The following is a 14,983-nucleotide window of genomic DNA, read 5'->3' on the forward strand; positions in this document are numbered from 1 at the left end:
TCCAGCCAGAACATGACTGCGAAGGGATTTTCCCAAGTGTTCCATGCCTAATGTTCATCATCGGGACAGGTCTGGCCTTGAAGAGTGAAAGGAAAGACCTAGTGGGGATTGTGTGAAATAAGGTGGCTGGTGTGCGTCTTCAACTCTTCTTGTAATTAGAGGGGGTCAAGGCTAAAAATCCTTGCCCCCTGGAAGAGGCCAGCTGTCCTTAGGTTTCCCACCCAACCTTTCATGGAGAAGGGAGACAAAACTACCCTGATTGGCTCCTAGAGATTTTTTTGTTTAATAAATTTATTTATTTACTTATTTTTGGCTGCGTTGGGTCTGCGTGGCTGCGCACGGACTTTCTCTAGTTGTGGCGAGCGGGGGCTACTCTTCATTGCGGTGAGTGGGCTTCTCGCTGGGGTGGCTTCTCTTGTTGCAGAGCACGGGCTCTAGGCGTGCGGGCTTCAGTTGTTGTGGTGCGTGGGCTCAGTAGTTGTGGCACACGGGCTCTAGAGCGCAGGCTCAGTAGTTGCGGCGCACGGGCTTAGTTGCTCCGTGGCATGTGGGATCTTCCTGGACCAGAGCTTGAACCCGTGTCCCCTGCACTGGCAGGCAGATTCTTAACCACTGCGCCACCAGGGAAGCCCACTCCTAGAGATGGATGACAGTTCTCCACATCACCCCCTCTAGACATCGGGCACTTATCCAAGTTACCTAGCACCAGCTTTAACCAGCTGGACTAACCAGGAGAATTTCATTCAAAACCAAAAAACAGCTAAAATTGTAGTTAATGAAGGAGAAACTATATAAAATCTTGGCCTCATTCTGGTGTTGGGGACTGGCCATACCAATTATTTTGAAAACTGTGCCTGGTTTCCAGGAGTGTGGCAAAGAATGGAAAATTCCAACTCCTTACTTTGAGTCTTTGGACAATGAATTCAGTCATTCAATAATAACTTCAAAAGATTTATAGACATTCACAAAGTTTTTTCTGAGAATTTCTTGTGTCAGTTTTTTCTCACTGCATAAGATTTCTTCCTTTATGCTTAAAATTCAGCTTTCACCTATATGACTGCAAAAATGACAAGTACTAAGTACATATAAGAAGAAATTTAGAGTTTTAGGCATCCTAACTTGTAGAAAAATAGCCAGGGAAGAGTCAGGCTCTTTCCAGGGGTACACTGACCTTCAGATGCCCAAATGAGTCCCCTTGACTTGGAATTATGAGTTGAAGTAAACAAGAGTTCCTCTTCCTATAAATCCAATAGCTCCACCCAGGATATAACTTACATTTGAAGTGAACTCCACAGCCCCACTCTTGCCACAAATACACACACACACACACACACACACACAACTCAGTGTTTGAATAATCAAAACTCAGTGTTCAAATCTTGACGGAGAATAGAATTACCGTTTTTGCAGATTTCAAATACTGAAGACAAAATATTTGGGAACAAGGGAATTATTCTCAGGCCAGAAACCGTTTACACAGATGAATATTTAGATTCAGCAAAACCAAAGATATTTCTCATCTCTAAGGTTAAAATGTAAATTTGTCCAGGGCAAACCCCTTCATTTCTACTGTAAACAAGTTTTTTAAAATGGTAGTTAATCAAAAACAATGAATAGTTTTTAGTGAATTAAATGGTCTGAGAGTTTTCTAGAGCACAAGAGATGAGCTTCTATCATCTGAGGATTCTATCAGTTGCTCACAGTATTTTCAGTTTGCAGAATACAGTCCATTATTTCATTATTCTTTATGGCGTGAGAGCAGCGATGTTGTTAACAGTATATCAGTGTAGTTTTCCTCTGGCTACTGTTTCTTCTCCCCACCCCACTGCCACCCCTTTTTTTTTCCTTCCTAATTCTGGGCCTTTGATTGTATCACGTACTACAATTTGGAATCATAATTCCAAAATAAACTTAGCCACTACTTGCATAAATAACCAGAGCCAATAACAGTCACTGTCACAATTCTAAAATTTTGTCTCGGCAATTAACAGAAATTCTTACCTGACTGTTCAGAGATGATGAAAAGCAGGGGGGAAAATCCGTAGCTTCAGCTCTTCCCTTCTAACAAAGATTAAGTATCCCTGCGCCTTCTTGTAAGCCTAGCCTGTGGAATAGTTTGTCTCTTTCTGTAAAACTAAGGTCAAATTTGTTTCGAGAGGAGCCAGTTATCCCCTGTCCAGCCAAAGGCCTCCTGCCCTTCCCCTTTCACCGTCCAGTGTTCTCGAAGAGTGGTCCATTCCCCCAGGTCTCTGTCTTCCCCTCTCACGCTCCGCCCTCTGCAGTGCCGCTGCCACCACTGCCAACCGAGGTCTCCCCCCGAACTCCATGTTGCTCAACTCAGTCTGTGCTTTTTCAGCTCTTATCTGCCTTGACCTCCTGCCACATCTGACAATCTTGAACCTCTCTTTGCCAACACCCTCCTGGTTTTGCTCCCACCTCTGTCTATTCCATCACAGTGATTCCAGCGAACTCCTTTTCCTACATGTCTGCCTTAAAGGTAAGCAGTTCTCCAGGGTTCTACTGTCAGCTCCTCTCTGTTAATTCACATGCTCACTCCAGGTAACTTCGTCTCCTGATGAAGATTCCAGTTTGACAACCTACCATCTACCTGCCACAGACTCCCCAGATCATGACCTCCAGCGGATTCCTGGTCCGAGCTTCAGATCTACAGGTACATCACCTTTAGTGCCCACGCATGCAAATACGTTTATAGTTAAAGTACACAAATATACACCCATCTCAATTCATTAGAAAGCAAAACAGTACAGTGAATATGGTTTTGGTCATGGATGGTCAGCACAGTAAGATTTTTTTACCACAAACCACAATAAGAAATACATTTCTGGGGCTTCCCTGGTGGCGCAGTGGTTGAGAATCTGCCTGCCAATGCAGGGGACACGGGTTCGAGCCCTGGTCTGGGAGGATCCCACATGCCGCGGAGCGGCTAGGCCCGTGGGCCACAATTACTGAGCCTGCGCGTATGGAGCCTGTGCTCCGCAACACGAGAGGCCGCGATAGTGAGAGGCCCGTGCACCGCGATGAAGAGTGGCCCCCGCTTGCCACAACTGGAGAAAGCCCTCGCACAGAAACGAAGACCCAACACAGCCATAAATAAATAAATAAATAAATAAACAAATACTTAAAAAAAAAAAAAAAGCTCTGGGATGCAAAATAATGAGGCTGGGGACCAACAGGTGTATATATTTAAAAAAAAAAAAAAAAGAAATACATTTCTGGCATGACCTAAATAGAAATCCACTCACATAACTTACCCATATTACATGTAATATACTCTGACATGTCCTATTCTAGTCTGTTCTGTTTTATTATTTTTAAAGAATGCTGTTCACAATCTACTAAACCCACTAAAGGGTTGCAACCCAGAACTGGAAAAGTGCTGCTGTTGGCCAGAACCATGCCTACGAGTGCCAGTCCTGGCTCTCCTCACTTCATGGCACACTCCAGGCTGGTTATTTATTTCCCTGGCACTCTTTTTCTGTCATTCTTAAGTTAAGTGTTCTGGTCAACAATTTTGACCCCAAATGGCTGATACAGAACATACGTGTGATCCTCCTGGCAATGCCACAAAAGAACTACAGAAAAATATTCTGGACATGAAGATGGGCCTTTGCTGGACCTCCACACTCCCTCAGGAAATGGTGGAGGGCCTGGATGGTAAAGATCGAAGGTCATCAGGGATTGGTAGAGCCTCCAGCCTCAAGACAAGTATATGGTGATGGTTACCAGCCCAAGCCCCAGATCCCAAGTGCCTGGATTGAATCGGGCCTCTGCCACTTAGGCACTGTGTGACCTTGGCAAGTTACTTAACCTCTCTGTGCCTCCATTTCTCCTTCTATAAAATGATCACTAGCACTTGTCTCACAGGTTGTTCTGAGGGAAAATGAGTTACTAGGGAAAAAACACCTAGAACAGTGCCTGCTGTTATGTGTGAAGGGATCATAAACATAGCAGCGAGAACTCACTATAGGTCCAACAGTGTCGCAGAGAAATTATCGCCATAGGCACATCCTATGTCCAGGGATGTGAAGAGAACAGTGGGAAAATATCTCCGTAGGGAACCTGCTCCAATCATTACCCAGCACGATTCAGTTAGCGTTCCCATTGACAAGTTCCAATAAATGGAGGTAAACACCTATACCCACTGCTTACTTAGGTAAACACCTATACCCACTGCATCCACGTGGAGGTTGGCACCTCCACGTGGATGCCTTGAAGTCACCTCAAATTAACAAATTCAAAATGAAATCACCATCTTCCCAGGCCGGACCTGCTTCACTTCCTAGCTTCCCTTTGCCAGGACTGTTTAGCACCACTCACTCACTTCTCTGTTCAATCTAGAAACTTGAGAACCATCTACCTCAGTCTCTTATCCATCGTGTCCAATTAATAAGCAAATCCTAATGGTTCCTTGTTTGTCTGGATCTCAAACCTGCTTCCTCCTCTGGTCCCCACACTGTCCTGTGGACTTCTCCCATGCTCTCCTACTTTGTCTTCATGCCCTGCCTTCCATGCACTCTCTATACTACTCCCACAGGGAGATTTCTGAAAGCAAATGTGATCAATATCCTATGCTTAAAATTCCCTCCCTATTCCCCATTCCCTTCAGGCTGAAGTCCAAACAACTTTGCATTGCACACAGGCTTTTCTTGCTCTGGCCCTTGCTTTCTGCTCCAGCATCTGTTCAAACCCTCCCCATCCCACCCAGACACCCATACACACCTCACTCTGCCCAATACCTCGCTGAACGTGGAGTTCCCAAACACAGAACGCTCCCGCTACTTTTGCCTGTGCCTACAACCCCCTTCCCATCTCCCCATGGTGCCAGGCTGACCCCTCACCCCCTACGGGATCATCTCAGGGTCTCACCTCCTGGACTAAACTCTCCGAGATCTCCTTGGTCTCAGCTAGGCGTTGCTCTCATGTTTGCCCGTTGGACACCATCTGTCACATCACCCATCAAGCCTTTTTGTGATCAAGTCTCTGCTCCAGTGTCACCTCCTCAGCAGGAGGTGCACCCTTCTCTCTGCACCCTCTCTCCCCTCGATCTCTTTCTTCCTCCTTCTCATTCTTAAGACTACTTGAAGAGCGTATATGTATTTGTTAACAGACTCACGCTCCCGCCGGAATGTAAATTTCACGAGGGCAGGGACTCCATTGTTCACTTTCTCCACTTCCTAAAACCGTTGTAGCACTAGGCGTCTCACTGTGGACAGAAGGAGTCTGTTAAGTCATCTGTCCCTTCCACTAGATTGTAAACTCCCGAAGATGTGGACGTGGCGTGGCTAATTGGAGGTTATATTCTCAGCACCAAGAACAGTGCTTACAACATGGTAGGTGCCCCGAAATAGGGAATGAGTAAAACTAATCTCCACTTCTGGCTGTACACATTTTTTTCTTGATTCTCCAATATAAATACACAGAAATACAGGTCTCTCTCATCTCTCCTCAGTATAGGGTCAATCTGGAGGTGGTTGTTCTTTTAAAACAAAGGAAATCGCACTTCTCCCCTCTACAGAGATGCTCCTGGGTTTTTACTTAGTTTCCACAGTAAACAAAGGAAATAACTGTCCCTCTGCTTGCCCAAGGTCCCACACACCTTTTTCGCCAGTATTTAGTTTCAGCTTTTCAACACCTTGTTGGTTTGAGGCTGTTAGGAGAGAGTGGCTCAAGAATCAGGTGTGAAATCAAATTGTGATTCCAACTCTCCTCTTACCTGACTCTGCCTTCAGCTGAGCAGTTGTTTTCCCATCTGCAAAAGTAGGAATGATTCTAAAGGCCACCACCCCAGGCCATCTGTGGTGAAGGACCAGGTCATCGTGGACCGAGGCGTGGTCCTGCAGGACACAGCTACTCTGCAGCTGTGTCGCCTTCGACTCACCAAGCAAGTCTGACAGCACTCAGACTGCTCCAAACCCTGCTCTCTGACACCAGTCTGTACTGGTCCCATGACAATGTCAAATGTCTCTAAAACTTTCTAAACATCCACTCTCACATTCTGCACTTGTCTTGCCGCGGCCCAGCAACAGAACAGTTCACCAACAGGCACAAGCTCAGGAACCACCCTCCAAAAAACTCTGTGCTAAAGGTCCTGTGTTGTCATTGTGAATGACTTATCAACTCTAATAGCGGTAATAACAGCAATAATAACGGGGCATTGCCCTCCAGCTTGAGAGAATGAGGTGCTGGTTTTAATTTCCTCCTCTGCAAATCTTTGTTAAAAAGAGAGCTGATCCTAGTGACCCAGAAAGATGTTCGCCTTCTGAGGACCCTGCCCGCCATGTGCTGTGGAGGATGGCGTGAGAATCCTTCCTTTAGAAATTCATATCCCTGTTCCTATATGATGTCTCTCAGGACTGTTGGGATCACTGCATTGTGTTGTGTTGTATTGTGTGTTGTGTTGTGTTGTGTTACAATGGGCTCCATCCCAGGGAAAAGGGGGCTGGGTGTCCATGAAGGGCCTGGCATTCCCAGTGTCAATTTCCAGTGGAAAGCTAGAAGGTCCTTCTGAGAAGGCGAACTCCTTAGGTGCTGCAGAGGAAGGTGGGAGAAGTGATTTTTCACTGGCTTTGTGATTAGACCGTGTGGAGATGTCTAAACTTAACTATGCCTGTAGGTGTCCTCCACAGGGAAGTGGGCCCACAACCAGATTGGCGGGTCCTGAGCTAGTCTTATCTGGAGCAGATGATGCAGATTTACGATAGTTTGGGTCTTATAATACTAAAAGCTCCCAGCACTGACACCTATTACGTGTCAGACACTTTATTATAAATGCTGTCTCATTAAGTTCCCGCCCCCAACCCTGCAGACAACCTACCTTCAAGGCTGATGATTCCACTCATTTGAAAGATAAAGAAACCAAGCTTCGAGAGTTGAAGTGACCCCTCCCTCCACCCTGAGGTTTTGTAGGTAGTGGAGCTGGGATCTTATTTTTTATCTGCTGCACTGGTCATTAGTAAGATCCTACCTGAAAGTTCCAGCCTCCTCTCAATTCTGTGCAGGATCTTTAGGGCAGGGTTGTGAGCTTAGGGCAGAGCCACGGAGTTATAGACACTCAGCATCCCTTTTTCTTCCATTGGAGCTTGGCTTGGTGGAGCCCAGGGTCATTGTGAGAGAGCCTCAGGGGACAGGAGGCCTCATAGGACCATAAGCCCACTCCACACAGAGATCTCCCGTCCGGTTGCAAATTTGGAGCAGCCAAGTTTTGTTTTTAGATGACGAAAGCAGTTTTTCCTTTCCCCTGCTCTACTCTGAGAACTGAGATATTCTGAAATCAATTGGCAGTTCTACATGGCGTCTGCTAGATGTGCAGTCCCCCGTTCCCTGACACATGGGATGCAAATCTGATGCTGGTCAAAGCCCACACCAATTAAGTCAAAGTCTCTGGGGGTCAGCCCTGGACATTGTGCTAAAAGTTCCCGGATGGATCCACTGTGCAGCTGGGGAGGAGGGCCACCACCCAGGACCATTTGGGGACAATCTTAAGTATAACAATGGGACTCTCCAAACACTGCCTTCTGTTCTCAGCTTTCTTCTGTTCTTTCCCACTCTTAACTATTCTCTCTGGCTTTGCTTCACAAAACCCTCAGAATCATCGTCACCAATCCTCCATAAGTGCTTAACCAAATATGTCACTTTCTATAGAGATGGCTGTTCAGTCACAGTGTGAATTTCATTGTGCAATTCAAAACTGGTGATGCAACTTGGCAACTGTTTTGAAATATAAAAAGAGTGGATCTTCATGGACAGACAAAAACGTCTCAATTATAGAATAATAAAAGGATCAGGTATAGTTGTATAATTGTATAAATAAGTAAATTGATCATATCACCAAGAAATCTGATTACCTAACTGGAAAATAAATTTTAAACTGAAGGAGTATGGTCTGTCAGAACCCTAGGTAGAGAATTATGTTGATCCTAGGAAACATAATATGTTGAAAAAGTAGAGAATGGTATTTCTTCCCAGCTTTCATATTTAAGATAACAGAAAAATCTATTACACTATGTTGCATACATCATGTTTGAAAAACAGACCAAATTATAACGTTGTATGTCATGGTACAGCAAAATGTTACAGCCCAGAAAACTATGCAAGTAGTAAGTGTGCATAATGTCCTCAGTACAGACTGCAAGGCAATAAGCTATAGAATAAGTAATAAGTGGCATTACCCTCCTCTGTCCCCACTGCCCAACCCACAGAGAGAGAAAATTATTAAAAATTCCACAGATGCCCTTTGGCTGTCTGAACCCTTAGAAAGAGGTTCTGTTCAGAAAAGCCCAGAACTGCTGCAGAGCATAATAAATGAAGATAAGCCTCAAGGTACTTCCAAATCTGTCACCGTAGATGTTGCAGTACTGTGATTGTGACTGCGGCCATCATTTTCGAAACTAAAACTTCTAGTAAATTCATGATTCTAGTGAACCAAGAAATGTGGAGACTTTCTGGGAAACAGGGTCAGAATCTAACTTACCAACTGTGCTGTATGCCCTATTTTGTCCTGTAAAATCAGTCAGGCTGGGCAAGGAACAAGCCGGACCCCACCCATGGGGGGTTAGCTGGGCCGTCTGCAGTTGCTAATCCTGGGATATGCTGTTGTGGGTCGGTTCCAGCTGTGAAGCAAGCTGTGAGTGGAGGAAATATGTCCCTTTTCCTAGTTTTCAGGTCCCCACCTTCCCCAGGTGCATATTCCAAGTGCCCTGTCCGCCATCGCTACCCTTTGCTGGTGGACAGAGCCTCTCACGGCCTTTCTTCTGTCACGTGTCCCACTCCTCTCTCCCACAGCCAGCCCAGTTTCTTATCCTCCAGGACCAAGGCAGCAACTACTGATGGGGATAAACTGGCTGTGTGATAATGACAGAAGGCAAAGAGCCTGTACTAGGTTGAATAGTGTCCCCACCCCCCCAAATTCTCATCCTTCTTAGAACCTCAGATGTGACTTAATTTGGAAATAAGATCATTGCAGAGGGTAATGGATGAAATCATACTGAAGTAGTGTGGGCCCCTAGTCCAACATGATTGGTGTCCTTCTAAGAGGAAAAGAGACACAGCGGCACAGACATACACAAAGGAAGACAGTGTGAAGAGAGCCAGAGAACGTCATGTGAGGACACAGGCAAAGATCTCAGGATTGCACCTATAAAACCAAGGAACGCCAGGAACCACCAGAAGCTAGAAGAGGCAAGGAAGCATCCTCACCCAGAGCCTCCAGAGAGAGCATGGCCCTGCCACACCTTGATGGTTGGACTTGGAGCCTCCAGAGCTGGGAGAGAATACATTTCTGTTGTTTATGCCACCCAGTTTGTAGTACTGTGTTACCCCAATGCTAGGTACTAATACAGTGCCTTAAGCGTGTACCTGGCTGCTAACCACAGCCTCCTGCAGACTCGGGGTGAAAATAAGTTTCATCTCAAATGGCAGTTCATATTGCTGCTGGGGGGCCACTTAGCGCTCTGCTTGGAGTTGGGCTGTGAGGCGGTGTCTAGGCTCTACAAGGGAGAACACTGTCAGGCACTAGTGTTGTCCATACCCAGAAGAGGGAGTGACACCTCATGTCAGCCTACTGCCAGCCTTGCTGGAGGCACCACCCAGGACTCAGAGCCTTGGCACCCACATTCTAGTTATCAGCTCCCACAATCCCCCACTCTCCTAATATGTTGAAACATTATCTGTTTTTCACTTTATGGGGGAAAAAAGGGAAATGAATACAAAATAACACATTTAGAACTTTTTTCAAATGTCTGTTTCAAATAAATCTGATCTTTTTTCAAAAGTGGAATTATTTATTTTTATACAAATACACTGAATGTCAGTTGATTTCTTCATTAATGGAAGCTTTGTTAGTAAGCCAAAGAATACTGCAAAAGGGTCCTGCAAGACAGGACCAGCTTATGTAAGTGTAAATATTTAAGATATAAAGTCAGAGTAGTTTCGGAAATTTTGTGAGACTGGGAAAAAATGGTTTTTAGCCAACAGGATTTAGATTATAAAATCTCAGAAGAAAAACAAAGAACGATCTGGCTTACCGTACTAGCTTGGCTTCCCTAGTACCTAGCAGGGGATTAGCAAACAGTAAGTTGAATGAATAAGTACATGACTACATATGTTAAATTAAAAAAAAAAATAAAGATATTTACATACCAAATGCTATTTGGACATGAAAATATCATCTTGATATGCTGTAACGCTTCTATACTCTTCTACTGAGCTTATTAAGAGAAAAATGCTGAGAACCACTTCAACATTCTGAAAGTCAATATTCAAGGAGAATATTCATACTTCTACTGTAATAACAACAGCAACACTTATATAACCCTACTAAATGCCAACTACTATCATAATCACTTCTTTTACATCTACTAACTGTTTAATCCTCACGACTCATCATTTGGCAGACGAGGCAATGGAAACAGAGAGGCTAAGTAACTTGCCGAAGTCACACAGCAAGTAAGGGGCAGAGCCAGCCAGTGTAGCCCCCTACACAGTGCAGCCTCTCATTAGGAGTCATTCCTCCAGCACACATTTATGAAGTAGCCACTGCATGCGAGTGCCACATCTGGCCATCACACTGAGACGAAGACGCACCACTGAGCCGCTACTGGGAAAGCTCTTCCGGGTCATGGCCCACTCACATTCCTCCAAACCTGAGATTCGGACACTGCACAGCCTCCGCTATAAAGCGCCGTTCAGGCTCCAGAGGCTCTCGCTTACTCAACTCTCTCTCCCCCGAGTCAGGCAGGTATAGAGAATCCTTTCAGATATAACACCCTATGACCAAGGTGTGAATCACGGTGTATTCATTGGGTAGGACCTAGAGTTCTGGCTTGTCTTCCGAAGGAGGAATGCTAGTGTTTGTAAATAAATTCCTTTAGCCTATTTTAAAAGCTGAACTATTTGTTTGCGTAAATAGCTCTTTCTCCCGATGTCACAATTCCCCCTGGACATGGTTAGAATAGCCAGAATTGAAATTAAATTTTAAACAGACGAGCAAGAGGACAGCAGCGATGATTCCGTTTGCAAGGTCAAGACTGATGACTTCCTTTTGCCAAATTCCTGGAGGTTTTAGTAAATTTTCTGAGTGCACATGAGAAATTAGAATGGGAATGAGGGAGTTTTGCTGGTGAGGATCATTTACCTGATGTGGCCAAGGTAATACATGGATCATGTTTATTTACAGACTCCTTAGACCACCCCCAGGACACGTCCCAGACTAGTTAGCTAGTTAGCCTACTAGTTAGCTAGTTAGCCTATCTTTACTAGCATTAAATGATATCTTGAAGCGATTCAGAAAAACTTTAATCAGTGCATCACTTTTCTGGGAAATAAATATCATGCATGGATTTTATGCGGCACTTATTTCCATCTGGCCTGTGAGCTGCACGCTTTGCTTATGCACCTGCTTCTGTACCAGTAACGCAGAGTGTGTTCATTAGAGTAGCTCACTGCTATGGCAAAGGCCCAAAATGTGTACCGGCTCCACCACTACAGAAGTTCATTCTGTGCTCACATATTAATCCTGGGTGGATGAGCAGGAAGGAAGGAAGCTTTAGAGAAAGTTCAAGCTTTTATATTATACCAGCCTGAGCATATGAATTACTAGTTTGGGACTGGTTAACTGAAAGTGACCAGAAAAACTGCAAATAATCAGAAAAGCTTCTCGTTCTTTCACCTTGAACAAAGACAGGACCAGGCCCACAGGGAAACTTAAGGACAAGGAGAGACAAAAATGCTGCTACCTGTGATTACATTCGAGGATTCCTGCGTATTCACTATAATAGTTACACACTCATTCATGACAGCTACTTATTTTAATGTAATACTCATAGACTAGAATCACCTCTTAGTATTATAGTACTAAGCAGTACAGCACACACTAAAAATACCGAAGTTTACTTATGAGGCCAACATTTGTGGAGCTTAAAATGAGATCCAGATATCAAAAAACATGGAGTGCCTCTTTTTTAAAAATTCTAAATCTAGACATCTAGGAAGAACTAGATTTACCCAAAAAGAAAAAATATATAATTGAAGAATACCTATATATTCTAGGTTAGTTTCCTAGGGCTGCTGTAAAAGAATACCACAAACTGGGTGGCTTGAAACAACAGAAATGTATTCTCTCACAGTTCCAGGGGAGAAGTCCAAAAGCAAGAGCCACAGAGCCACAGGCCCTGTGCCATCTGCAGGGAAGCGGCCTTCCGGGCCTTTCCCCAGTGCTGGGATGGCCGCCAAGCCTTGACATTCGCCGTCCAGCAGCTGTAGCACTTCACCTCTGCCTTCATCATTACCACATGGCTGCCTCACCTGTGTGTCTGTGTCCTCTTCTTATAAGGACACCAGTCACATTAGATTAAGGGTCCCCCAGCTCCAGTGTGACCTCGTCTTAACTAATTACATCCAAAATGACCCTATTTCTAAATAAGATCACATTCTGAGGTACTGCGGGTTAGGACCTCAACAAATGTCTTGGAGAGGACACAATTCAACCCATAACAACTTATCAATTCACTTTTTTTTTTTTTGGCCGTACCACATGGCTTGCAGGATCTTAGTTCCCCAACCAGGGATCAAACCCGGGCTCCCTGCTTTGGAAGCGCAGAGTCCCAACCACTGGACCTCCAGGGAATTCCCTCAATTCACTTTTTAATTGCTATAAGGTCCATGTATGAACTAGCATATTTAGCAAAAGACTCTAATATAATACACTTGCAGAAATATTCCATTTGGGAGGTTTAAATTCTGAAATAGTTTGGTTGAGTTAATGCTGTGGTACCCTGATATTTATGTGCACTCCTTAGGAAGGAAAGTAGCAAACCCGAGTGTGCTGTCCAAGGACAATGGTGCTTCAAGGACAAAGGACAACCCTGCCTGAAAAAGTGTCAGCGTTACACACCCTACCGGACTCTTACTTGCCCTCCCCACCAAGTTGCGATGGTTATGAAATTCCTGAGCCCACCTGGGCGACGCCCACCTGGGCGACGGGACCTGTCCCAAATAAGGAAAGGCGTCTGCCCTGTCCCACTCCCACCCTATAGAAGGAAGGTATATGTGCCTCGACCAATCAGTAAACGAAATTTTCACCTCGGACCATTCCTTTGTTTTCTGGTTATAAAAACTGATCAATAGCACATGTTCGGGCTCAACTCTCCCAGACTACTAGGAAGTCGGCCCTCTGTTCTGGCAGCGACCCTTCCCTCTAATAAATTCTGTCTTCTTTACATTCTGCCTTATGTCTGGAAATTCTTTTCCAACCCTCGTTCGTACAACAACACCAAGTAGATTACTCTCCAGAGGTTTCCAAAGCATTTACTTGCACGTGAAGGCTGTGAGGCATTGCGGCTTCCCACCACCATTACTCCACATGTGGTCCTAGCTGTCTTGGGTCCACACATCCAACAGTCTGCAAAATTTCTTAAAGCAGAAAAGATGTTAACTTCACCCTCCTTGAAACAGCAGTAGTCTTCTGCTCGTTTAACAGTGTGTTAAGTTGTTCCCACATTCTCCGGGAAGCCCTATCATCTATTGACTGGATTCTCTATTTTCACTGATTAGCCCAGTATTACACGAAATCACTCTCTGCTCAGAACACCAGAGCTACGGGCATCCATCAACATTTCAAGTCTCTTTAAAACATCTCATCTGAAAAATATCCCCTTGGTGAGGTGGGGTTCCTGTTTTGGTTAAGCTCTGCCGGGACTGGCTATGTAATTTGGGGAGATTGCTTAGTGAAAGTGAAACTGTGGGACCCTAGTTCAAATATTATCATTAATTTCAAGACAACATCCGCAGAGTATTAAACCAACCGTGCAGCCCTTCCAAGCACGGGCCCTGCGTGACTGCACAGGTCACAATCCCTGAGGCCAGTCCTGAGCTCCAGCTCACCACCCATACCCACCCTCCGCCTCCCCAGAGCTGATTTTCCTTGACCTCTGAGGATCTTCCTGAGCAATACAGCCTCTGATTGGTTATAAGTGTTGACATCAGCATCATTGTGAAACCATGTTTATTCAGGTGCAAGTTTGTCACTTACCTTCTTTTGATGCCAGACACACAGGTTCTGAGCAGAGAATCCTGACTCTGAATTCCTTCAAATTCTCACCAGGCACTAATTACCCAGGGACCTGGTGGCACCTCGTCCCCACCAGCAAGACCTTCCCCGACCTGCAGCCCTCAGGGCCCCGGGAAGGGAGTACAGCAGCTCCATTTGCATATTAAATTCATGTACATTCTTCAGTCCCCCAAGATCTACTCAGGACCCATATGGCCACGTCTTCAATTTTTCAAAAGAATCTAGAAATACATTTTTTAAATGTAATTCTCCTAATTTTAAAATGTTGACAACTAAATAAAAATTTAAGAAAACTGTGCAAGCAACCTGCCCATGACCATGTCCCCTTCTTAAGGCTGTGCTTTCTCCCCGGAGAGTCACCACTGCGTTACAGAGGCGGGAGTGTTACACCCGCGCGCACAGAGCATCGTAGGATGTACGTGTGCTCCCTCAAAAGCAGAGGAGGCTTAGGAAGGTGCCGTGGTCTCTGACTGGGGCATGAGTGGGCAGGACCTTATCAGGTTACAAGCCTGGAGGAGAAGGTGAGGAGGTGAAGCCTGGGGTGTCTTACCAGGGCAGGGGAGGCTGGCCTGAGATGAAGCCAGCTGGCCTGGTAGTTGGGGGCCAGTGGTGAGAAGGGTGTGGCCAATGGAACAGGGGCAATGAGAGGAGAGGACGAGGAAACTGGAGAGGATGTGGCAGAGGAGAGAGGCCCATAGGAGGGAGACCACGACACAAGTCCACCACCGCAGAGCTGGCCAGGCTGGTGCCCAGCCTCATCAGAGCACTGCTCACGATAATGGCCTTTTGGCCCTGGTTGATGGATTGTCCTCCTGGAGAACAGCATTCCCTTCCAGACATTTCCACACGAGACTCATGATTGTGACTTAGGGGCAGCTGGCTGGGCGGCCCCCAGAG

This window comes from Eubalaena glacialis, chromosome 12 (genome assembly GCF_028564815.1).
Source record: "Eubalaena glacialis isolate mEubGla1 chromosome 12, mEubGla1.1.hap2.+ XY, whole genome shotgun sequence".
Classification (NCBI taxonomy): Eukaryota; Metazoa; Chordata; class Mammalia; order Artiodactyla; family Balaenidae; genus Eubalaena; species Eubalaena glacialis.